Here is a 12,351-nt window from a genome sequence, read left to right on the forward strand (position 1 = left end):
AAACCTCTTTTAAATCATCCTAATACTGGATCCCCCACCTCTTCTAAATTCACTCCTGTTCCTTCTTCTATCACACCAGACAAATCTTCCCCCTCACAGATGCCTTCAGTGTTCTCTTCCCACCTATCCGCTCTCTCCTCTGCAGACGACAGTGGAATTCCCGTTGCACTCTTAAAGATACCCCCCCGCCCAAGTTTTTAATTTCACCGAAGGTTGTTCTTACTTTACTATATGCTGAGCCAGTTCTTTTGGCAGTCATTTCTTTTTCCATTGTTTCACATTTTTTCTGTCGCCCTTTCGTCTCAGCTTCCCTGCAGTCCCTATTTATTTCATTTCTCAGCGACATGTATTTCTGTACTCCTGAATGTCCCTGAATATTTTTGTACTTCCTCTTTCCACCTCTCATCTGAAGTATATCTTCCGTTACCCATAGTTTCTTCGCAACTACCTTTCTTCCCTACGTTTCTCTTTCCAGCTTCTGTGACTGCCCTTTTTAGAGATGTCCATTCCTCTTCAACTGTACTGCCTACTAAACTATTTCTTATTGCGTTATCTATAGTCTTACAGAACTTCAAGCGTATCTCGTCATTCCTTAGAACTTCCATATCCCACTTCTTTGCGTGTTGATTCTTTCTGAGTCATTTCTTACACATCAGCCTACTCTTCATCACTAAAAAATTGTGATCTGAAGAACCTGATCGTGGGTAGGCCTTAGAGTCCAGTATCTGATTCTGGAATCTCTGTTTGACCAAGATGTCATATAATTGAAATTTTCCCGCTTCACCCGGCCTTTTTCAAGAGTACCTCCTCCTCTTGTGATTCTTGAACAGAGTATTCGCTATTACTAGCTGAAATTTATTACAGAATTCATTTAGTCTTTCTCCTTTCTCTTTTCTTGTCCCCAGCCCATATTCTCATGCAACCGATTCATCTACTCCTTCCCTTACAACGGCATTCCGGTCGCCCCATGATTATTAGATTTTCATCTCCCTTTATATTCTGTATTACTCCTTCGATATCCTCATATACTTTCTCTATCTCTTCTTCTTCAGCTTCAGACGTCGACATGCGTACCTAAACTGTCGTTGTCTGTGCTGGTTTGCTGTCGATTCTGAGAAGAATTACCCTATCACTGAAATGTTCACAATAACACATTCTCTGCCCTAGCTCCCTATTCATAACGAAGCCTACTCCCGTTATACTATTTTCTGCTCCAGTTGATATTACCCTATATTCATCTGACTAGAAATCCTTGTCTTCTTTCCATTTCACTTTACTTACCCCTTCTATATCTCTATTGGGCCTTTGCATTTACCTTTTCAGACTTTCTACTTTCGCTACCACGAACAGGCTCATGACATTCCACACCCCGACTAGTACAACGTTATCCTTTCATTAGTTATTCAATCTTTTTCTCATGGCCACCTCCCCCTTGGCAGTGCCCTCCAAGAGATCCGAATGGGGGACTATTCCGGAAGCTTTTGCCAGTGTAGAGATCATCATTACATTTTCTCAATTACAAGTCATATGTCGTGTGGTTACACGTTATGTGTCTTTAATGCAGTGGTTTCCATTGCTTCCTCATGCCATTGATCATGCTGACTCTACCGCATTTAGGTGCAGTTTCCCACCCCAAGGGCAAGAGTCTGTCCTGATGCTCTATTCCCTCCTCCGCCCTCTTTGAAAAGGCCGTTGGCGGAATTAGGATGATTCCTTATGCCGGAAGTCTTCTGCTGATTATTAAACAACATTCAAGTGGTGTCGGGTGTACAAATCGGACGTTTTGATTATTACTCAAAGACGTTACCCTTAGACCACGGATACCTTTAATACTATACACATAATACAGGGTGTTACAAAAAGGTACGGCCAAACTTTCAGGAAACATTCCTCACACACAAATACAGAGAAGATGTTATGCGGACATGTGTCCGGAAACGCTTAATTTCCATGTTAGAGCTCATTTTAGTTTCGTCATTATGTTCTGTACTTCCTCGATTCACCGCCAGTTGGCCCAATTGAAGGAAGGTAACGTTGACTTCGGTCCTTGTGTTGACTCAGATTTTCTGTGAACGTTTGGGCAGGCATTGTTGGTGATGTCTTGATTGGGCCCCATGTTCATCCACCTACGCTCAATGGAGCACGTTATCATGATTTCATACGGGATACTCTACCTGTGCTGCTAGAACATGTGCCTTTACAAGTACGACAAAACATGTGGTTCATGCACGATGGAGCTTCTACACATTTCAGTCGACGTGTTAGTACGCTTCTCTACAACAGGTTCGGTGACCGATGGATTGGTAGAGGCGGACCAATTCCATGGCCTCCACGCTCTCCTGACCTCAACCCTCTTGGCTTTCATTTATGGGGGCATTTGAAAGCTCTTGTCTACGCAATGCCGGTACCAAATGTAGAGACTCTTCGTGCTCGTATTGTGGACGGCTGTGATACAATACGCCATTCTCCAGGGCTGCATCAGCGCATCAGGGATTCCATGTGACGGAGGGTGGATGCATGTATCCTCGTTAACGGAGGACATTTTGAATATTTCCTGTAACAAAGCGTTTGAAGTCACGCTGGTACGTTCTGTTGCTGTGTATTTCCATTCCATGATTAATGTGATTTGAAGAGAAGTAAGAAAATGAACTCTAACATTGAAAGTAAGCGTTTCCGGACCCATGTCCACATAACATATTTTCTTTCTTTGTGTGTGAGGAATGTTTCCTGAAAGTTTGGCCGTACATTTTTGTAACACACTGTATAATGCAAAGTATGTCCCCATGATTAACGAATGTGTACTACCTGTTTAGAGTTTTCAGACAACGGGTTTAAAATTCGTAGCAATAAATTGAGTTGAACGGAATTGTTGAAAATAGTACTGCTATAATCAGCCTTATTCAAGGCACAGGAGTTGCTTGATTGCAAGAGACTGTGAATATGTGGCAAACGGCATAAAACTCTGACATTAAATATAAATAGTTCATGATAACTAAGGCAAATTTCAGAATGGGGTCTATTTTGTTTAGTAATATAGGGGGATATCTATAATTAGTCCCCGTTTTTCTCCTTTGGCTGAGAGTAGAATTGAGATAGGTTGTACTAACGTTTTGATTTAGACCCACAGATGAATACATTTTCAATGGCGTGTGTTGCTATTGATGAAGCAGAAGAATTAACTCGAATTATTTGTGAGACACAAATATCTGAAATTTAAGCTTTAAAACCCTTACATAATATCAACATAGATAGTATATTTCAACTTAACTGTAGTCAATACATGAGTTGGAGAATTGAAGAGATTGATTAGAACTACGAGTTGTCTGATGTCCACGCACGTCATAAAAGTAGATGAATTTTTCATTTCAGCTTTTTTTCGCTCTCGGTGAAGTTGGGCCCTTCAATTGCATGAACCTACGTTTAATTGTTGGACCATATGTGAAAAATCAAGACTGGTCAGACGTTATCACTCTTTCCAAGAAATAAGGATCGTTTTAAATTGTATTCAAATGGTCATTACAACTTTTTACGAACTTCTTTTTTTTCAGTCTTGAAAATTTTTAGCACCACTTTCATACACGCTTTCCTCATCTTGAACTGGATACGTAAAATTTGATTTACGTATTCATTGTCAATTCCTACAGTATCAGCAAGGTTCGAATACGGAACTGACGGTCAGATCGAAACGGGTTAGCTACTTTTTCGATAATTTCATCCGTTTTTTATACTGAAAGGCGTCCCGGACCTGAGTCATCTTCAGCACCTTCTCGGTCGTGTTGGATACTCCTGAACCAGTCAAAAACTCGCATACGTGATAAACAGTCTTCGCCATACACAAATTTTAGTGAAAGATACCGTTTATCCAAATTTCATGTGAAACTTCACGACAATTCTTTGCTCTATTAGTATACTTATCATTTTTCAGGCGAGACAAAACATCAGTTCTTACACAAACTATGGCTACAGGCGCATTTGTTTGTCTACACACATCATAAATGCCCCATTCGACTCAGAAGGCTTCACGTGCCCATTGGTCGTTCATCTCTGCGACATGCGTGCTTACTCTCTGACAGTATTACGTCTTGACTATACATCATGGCCAGTATAATTTTCTTGTGGCATTAATGAACATACGTGTCACTTAGTAAGATGATACTAGCGCCAGGGCACGTCTGAGAAGCGTCTCACGCGGCATTGCTATTGACGTTGTCAGAGATTGCATGACTGTCATGCCTATGTAGAAGTAGTGGGTTCAGGATGGCCCAACTCCAAGCCATCCAGAATCTCAGGAGCCCCACGAGACTGGCGCTGGCATGTACAGATGTATACTGCAACGTTACGTACGGAAGGTCAGAACGTGGGTTAGTTACCAGTAACACACGTATCGACAATAACAGTCTGACGGCGTTTGGAATACATGGGACATCAGCACCGCCAAAAACGGTTTCATTTCCGATGATAGGGCAACGGAAAAGGGTTTACGGGCAGTTGCGTGCTCAGCAACAGAACAGGACACTAGAACGGCACAACATCACTTTTCACGTAAGTTACGATTCTGCGTGCAGTATACATGTGTAGAGGCTTCAGGAGAACGAAATTAGCCAGAGTGTGATAGTCATCGTCTTCTGGGCGAAGAACTACTCTTGATTACATACATTGATGAGCCAAAACATTACGACCAATACCTAACGCGAGGTTGTATGCTGCTTGGTGGCGATGAGGGCACATGACGCGGCAAAGAAAGTATACGAGAGGACCAGAGGCGAATGGAGAATCACTATGGCGACGACAAGTGGCGCAAATAAGGAATTCCGCCGACTTAAGCTACTTTGACAAACGCCAGATTATTGTGGCTCAGTGCCTGGGTGCGAGCATATCGGAAACGGTGAAGCTGGACGGTTTTTGGCGTGCTACTGTCGTGAGCATCTACGGTATGTGGTTGAAGAATGCTAAAACCACGAATAGGAGACAAGAAGTTGGACGTCCGTAACTCATCGCAGAACATAGGGATCGGAGATTTGCCTACTCTTTAAAGCAGGGTAGGAGACGATGTGAGCCACAGTGCTGGCGCAAGCACAGGTGTTTTGGAGCGCACAGTTCAGCGCAGAGTGTTGCACATGGGCCGGCAGGTGTGGCCGTGCGGTTCTAGGCGCTTCAGTTTGGAACCGTGTGAGCGTTACAGTCGCAGATTCGAATCCTGCCTTGGGCATGGATGTGTGTGATTTCCTTAGGTTAGTTAGGTTTAAGTAGTTCTAAGTTCTAGGGGACTGATGACTTCATAAGTTAAGTCCCACAGTGCTCAGATCCATTTGAACCATTGTTGCACATGGTGCCCCACAACGGAGAACCCCTACGTGTTCCCATGTTGGCCCAATAACATAGTCAATTCTGATTACAGTATGCACAGGATCACCGAGTTTGGACTGAGGACGAAAGGAATCGTGTCGCTTGATCAAATGAATCCCGTTATCGAAGTCTGATTCATCTCTCGACTTGGCAACAAAAGGCACTACGTCGCTCTTGCTGTCCTGACTAACATCGACAAGAAATGTGATTGGCTACTTCTCTGCGCAACAGGTTCTTGAGGCCTCTCACCCATTTAAAACATCGGATCTTGGGGTTTGGTGAAACACGAAGATAGCGTGCATCAGACGCGAAATTTAACCGACAGGAAGATGATGCTGTGATATGCAAATCATTAGCTTTTCAGAGCATTCTCACAAGGTTGGCGCCGGTGGCGACACCTACAACGTCCTGACATGAGGAAACTTTCCAACCGATTTCTCATACACAAACAGCAGTTGAGCAGCGTTGTTGTGATGCCTCGTGTAAGCAGGAGAAATGCGTACCATTACGTTTCCGACTTTGATAAGGGTCGGATTGTAGCCTATCGCGATTGCGGTTTATCGTATCGCGACATTGCTGCTCGCGTTGGTCGAGATCCAATGACTATTAGCGGAATATGGAATCGGTGGGTTCAGGGGGGTAATACGGAACGCCGTGGTGGATCCCAGCGGCCTCGTATCACTAGCAGTCGAGATGACAGGCATCTTATCCGCATGGCTGTAACGGATCGTGCAGCCACGTCTCGATCCCTGAGTCAACACATGGGGACGTTTGCAAGACAACAACCAACTGCACGAACAATTCGACGACGTTTGCAGCAGCATGGACTATCAGCTCCGAGACCATGGCTGCGGTTACCCTTGACGCTGCATCACAGACAAGAGCGCCTGCGATGGTGTGCTCAACGACGAACCTGGCAGCACGAATGGCAAAACATCATTTTTTCAGATGAGCCCATGTTGTGTTTACAGCATCATGATGGTCTCATCCGTGTTTGGCGACATCGCGGTGAACGCACATAGAAAGCGTGTATTCGTCATCGCCATCTGGCCTATCACCCGGCGTGATGGTATGGGGTGCCATTGGTTACACGTCTCGGTCACCTCTTGTTGGCATTGACGGCACTTTGAACAGTGTACGTTACATTTCAGATGTGTTACGACTCGTGGCTCTACCCTCCATTCGATCCCTGCGAAACGCTACTTTTCAGCTGGATAATACACGACCACATACTGCAGGTCCTGTACAGGCCTTTCTGGATTCAGAAAATGTTCAACCGCTGCCCTGGCCAGCACATTCTCCAGATCTCTCACCAATTGAAAACGTCTGGTCAATGGTGTCCGAGCAACTGGCTCGTCACAATACGCCAGTCACTACTCTTGATGAACTGTGGTATCGTGTTGTAGCTGCATGGGCAGCTGTACCTGTACACGCCATCCAAGCTCTGTTTGACTCAATGCTCAGGCGTATCAAGGCCGTTATTACGGCCAGATGTGGTTGTTCTGCGTACTGTTTTCTCAGGATCTATGCACCCAAATTGCGTGAAAATGTAATCACATGTCAGTTCTAGTACAATATATTTGTCCAATGAATACCCGTGTATCATCTGCATTTCTTCTTCGTGTAGCAATTTTAATGGCCAGTATTGTAGAAATGAAACTGTATGGAATAAGCCGAATTCTGCTTTAAGCCCAACTCAGAGCCACTATTCCTGCCAGAAGTGGCAGTTTTGTGCACTGATTTACGCATTTGGTATTCCGCCACTAACCTAAAAGTTTAATCGTTTCTCACCCATATCATACCTACACGATTAATGAAGAAAAACGTTATTTTCATTCATTATACTGATACAGTTTTAATGGCCAGTAGATTATCATGTCAGTAGGGTATCTCTGAAAACGTGATAACGACAGTGACATCTGAGAGTTAAGAATGTGGCTTTCGTAGCCTCCTGTGACGGTAATGAACGTCGTTAGACATTTCGCTAATTTTTTGGTGGAAGTACTAACCCCAGTAACATTGATGTCAGTGGGACACTATTTATCGCTTCTAGGTAAGCAGTGGTATTTATGATAGCATACCGCCATCCCAAAAAGAAACACTGTTAGGTTTTTACATATTTTACTAGTGTTGTAACTGCTTTGATACTGCCCGCCGCAAACATTTGTATTGTGCTACCACTTCCTCTTGCAGTGGCACTTGCATCTCCTATTTGTTGAATATATTCCATACCCTTTTTCCTCTACCGTTATCCTCCTCAGCTCCCTCTGGTACCAGGTGATCTTGCCGTGCTCGGTTGCTTAGGGATGGGAAGGACTGGACGAACGGGGATTGAACATCAATCGTGGTACCAATAAGTTTTAAAATATATTTATTGAACATACAACAATCAAATCAGTTAAAACGCTAGGATTTGCACCACACTGATCATAAGAATTGACAATACAGATCTCAAATATAGAGCGATGAAAGTATGTCACACCAAATCACAAAACCAATGCTTTGATTTATAAGAATTATTGAAGGAAAAGTATTCAAAAGGTTAATAATAGTGAGAACGACTAGTGTTCTTGTTATTTTCTTAAAGAAAATGAATGAAATTGTTACTGGTCAAGACAAGTATTCCAACTCAGCAAAGCACATAGCAAGAACAGGAAAAATATGTACATAGGTAAACTCTGCTTGCAGGTAACCCACTGAACGGCTAATAACATGCCTCGACATCGCCGAAAGTTTCGAGACGTCGTACAAGCGGTCACCCCATTGTCCAGAGTCCGCCTCCCTAAAACAAATACCAACAGATCACATACATGGACCATGACAACCATTTCGGGACCCTTCCTGAGGTCCAATTAGCGTCAAGAGCCATCAATCAAAGCAATCCAAAATGTCGGCAAAGTTTCTTGAGCTCCAGACCTGAAAAAAACTATTTCCGACCTAATTAAATTTCAAAGATATTTACAACGACAAGGCTTCGACTCTAAACATTATGGGACCCCGCAATGAGAATTAATATGATAACAGCAAAGCTGAGCAACTTTCAAAATATAATAAATCATTAAACAAAGGCAAGATTAAAGAAAGCGTTATTAATTTTTAAAGTTGACAATCTTAAATGGCGACTTAGGAACTGGGCCGACAACAAGGCAACATGACAAAGTAATTCGAATGCTTAAAGCACCTATTAACTATCCCATGCAAATACGCGTAGGACGGCATGCATGACAACCAGACTGTTACGAAACTTGGGTTCCGGCAAGAGTGAACAGAACTCGAGTAGCCATACAACTTGGATTTAAAACTATTTACTGAACCGTTACCCAAGTATATTTGTCAGCAAGGTCTCACAAAACTTAAGGCACACTGGAAACACCTCCTAAGGTCAACGATGCACCAAACCACCCGATCCACTTGTCAATGGTTCCTCTTTATCAAAGGAACAAACTTTACAAATATGTACGTCAATGCTACTTCAAGTTAGAAAGGCTGAGCAGTGATTCCAATTAGACAGTTAATGTTGTTACACGTAAACAAAAGTTTCAAAATTAAATGGAAGAAAGGACTTGTTGATGGTACTGCAAACGATCTCTTGCGAAAGAGGACACACGCGCACAACGATGCCGTGTCAGGCGGCTTAACGACGAACATGAATATTTACGAGAAAGAATATTCTAGAAGTTACTCACCTGGCATAATGCAGAAAAGTGACGGTGGAGGCGAAGAAGCTTTCGGAGGTCAAACGAGCTCGTATTTGCTCTGGATTAAACAGATTCCCAAAACGATGTCTCACGGAAGAATTCCATAGACTAACGGAGGATGTCGTCCTGTTGACCGGACGGCGCCAACTCAGTCCGTTTACCACCAACGACGGAGGCCCCGTGCACTCGGGCTAACACAAGGCAACGAACCCACCGATCTATGGAAGAGACCCACATGGCCACAACACTGACCGACTCGACTGTTACTGCCTCCGTTAAACTACATCCTCTCGCCCCCCACTCCGGGCACTGCCTCAGTTGCTCTCACTCTCTCCACTCACTTGCGCCACAACTCGCGCCCTCTTCTCCGGCCAAAGATAATCTGTGGTAAAGCGTGACGCGAGATATCGAACGCCGTATAGCACTGCTTCTCCCTCGCCCCTCTCAATCACAGGGTCTTACTCCCCAGGGGAAGGGTTCACTAACACTAGGTGTATTACACAGAAATTCCAACTTTAACTGACTCACGGTAATCACACACGGTCTGGAGGGTGATTAATAGGCACTTGGAGCACTTTACAAGTCCTTCTAACAGTGGCGTCAACTTCTTTGACCCCTTTCAGGTACGCAGACGCCCGTGACAATCCCTGATGTATACAAAGCTGCCGAGTTTATAAATAACGGGACGCCGGCCGCGTTTACACTGTGTCGCTTCCCTTTTATCCGACCGCTCTATATTGGTGCTGGCCCTGCACCAGTTACCCCTCACAGACATTGGAATTATCTTCTCAGGCAATAGGTCTTGGATGTAGCAGGCGTTAGATAACAAGGAATTGAGAGAGTACACAAATGTGAGGGAAGTCGGCGTCAACTTATGCGTCTTGTGATTAGCATTGTGAAACGCGAGATTTAACCAGGTTAAGGAACGATCCTACACCGTTGGTACTCGGCACGAAAAATGATTAAGGCTGAGCTCAGGTTTCTATTAATGCACTCTACAAAGTAAGGTTGAAGGTAATTAGGGTTTGAGGTTGCATTTTGTCTCCATTCTGAAAGAAAAACTTTCAAAATTCTCTCGACAAGGAGGCAGGCTTATTATTCTTAGGACTAGGAGGACCAAGCAAGGAAAACGTCTTTGTGAGACGTTGGATACATTGTCTCGCCATTACTCCCCCAATTGACACTAAACAAATGAACCACGAGAACCCATCCACCGCGATAAAAATGTACCGATGCGCGCTGAGGATGCGGGGGCAGGGCCCACGTAATCAACGAACAAATATTCCATAGGTTTCTCAGCCCAGATGGACGGCAGCAGGCCGTTGCGCACATCAGGATTGGGTTCCGCGACCTTGCAAGCCGGACAATGGGTAATGATCTTCTCGTCATGGTACAGTGACAGACATTTCAGGAACTCCCTAAATTTTGGGATCGTCTTAGAAGTCCCGAGGTGAGCCCCTACCACTGTCTAGTAGTACCTAAGGACGGCTGGTACCAAGGCCGTAGGGAGGCAGATTTTCACCTCCCCATCACTGCACATCCAGTGAGACAGAAGCCCCTTGTGGAGTTCATAACGGGTACTTCCTCACCAGATCTATCTCTGTCCCTTCACATCACCAAACAGGACTGACACCTCTGGAGGAACGGCTCCCACGACCTCAGCCCTCTCTTAAGCCTCAGGGTGTCTACTACGACGTTATCTTGGCCCCTTATATGGCGCACGGAAAAACGAAACGCTAGGATTCACACAGCCCAGCTAGCGTCACGTCTGGTCATATGAGATCGTGTCACAACTAACGGCCTGGTTATCCGTTTCCAGGGTAAACGCCCGATGCTCTAAATGCCTAAATTTTTCAGTCGCCAATAATACCACTAATGCTTCCAACTCATAGGTGGAATAATTCTCGGCGAGAGACAGGGCCTAGACTCTTAAACTAGGGACCGGCGCTCCCTGAGTTGTTCTTGTAGCAATACTGCAGCAATATCCGAGTGGGGGGCATCTCTGGACAATAAAGGCCTGTTAGAAATTTGGTATTGCCAAGACAGGAGCGTCGCTCATCGTTGTTTTAAGAGCATCAAACGCGGCCTGCTGACTTTCCGTCCACTTAAAGGGTTCTCCTTCCTTGCACAGATTTTTCAAGGGCGTTGACAGTTCGGCAAAATTCGTCACAAGAAATTTACCGTGTATCCATCTTCGGCAGATGGAACTTTCACATGGCTCATGGTTCAAACTTTCACAAAATTCCTTAAAATCAGCTTCAACTGCATCCAGATGGCGTATTACAGCCTCAGAATAAAGACAGACTTGTAAACATTAAAGAAGTGCGTAAACCTAATAGTGTGAATTTAAGGTTTACCTCAATCTTCATTTATTAGTCAAAAAAATTTCAAAACTGGCCAGTTTCAAAACTGTCTAGAACTGCTTTTGGAACGTATGGATTGATGGTCTACAATTTTTAGACGGGGAATTATTGATAAATGTTCATGTTGGAAAGTTACAACACATTTAAAATGGGTAAAACGCACATTTTAGCAAAGTTGGAAAAATATTTGCTGTTTTTTGGATCACCATAAAAATCGAACTACTGAATGAATTTTAAATTTTTTCTTGTAATCGGCTTATGGTGTTGTCCTGTATTTCACTAACTAATGGTTATTTCCAGAATATTAACAGTTTTCGAGTTACAAGCAGAAAACTCGACAAAGTCCAAAAATTTCAAGTTTCTCAGCTACCAAAAGTTGTCCTCCCCACCCCGCACTTTAGAGGTCTAGAACTTAGATTTGGCAAACTCACACCATACCAAACAAAAAAAAAAACAAAAAAAAACAATAAATAAAATAAAATAAATTTTTTGCTGAAATTAATGTAAACTGAAGCACTATTTGAATTATCTACGTTCTACGCTGTTAAGGAAAATCACTGAAAACGTTACTGGTTAAAACAAGTTATTCAACTTAGCTAAGCACGTAGCAAGAACAGGAACAATTTGTACATAAGCGATTTCTAATTACGAGTAATCCACTCAGTGGCTAATAACATGCCCCAATGCCGCCCAAACTTGAAGGAGATCTTTCAGGCAGTCACCCCAGCATGCAGGGACCGCGTCTCTAAAACATGGACATTTACAAACATTGCCGGACGTTAACCGAGGTCCAATTAGCTTCAAGTGACAACAAGCAATGAAAGCCCATAGGTTGGCCAGTTTTCGTGAGCTCCGGACGTCTCTAAAATTATTCCCAACGTAATTAAGTGTCTAAGATATTTACAACGACAAGGCTATGACTCTAAGCATTATAGGACACCGCA

Source organism: Schistocerca piceifrons, chromosome 2, assembly GCF_021461385.2.
Source record: "Schistocerca piceifrons isolate TAMUIC-IGC-003096 chromosome 2, iqSchPice1.1, whole genome shotgun sequence".
In the NCBI taxonomy this organism is placed as follows: domain Eukaryota; kingdom Metazoa; phylum Arthropoda; class Insecta; order Orthoptera; family Acrididae; genus Schistocerca; species Schistocerca piceifrons.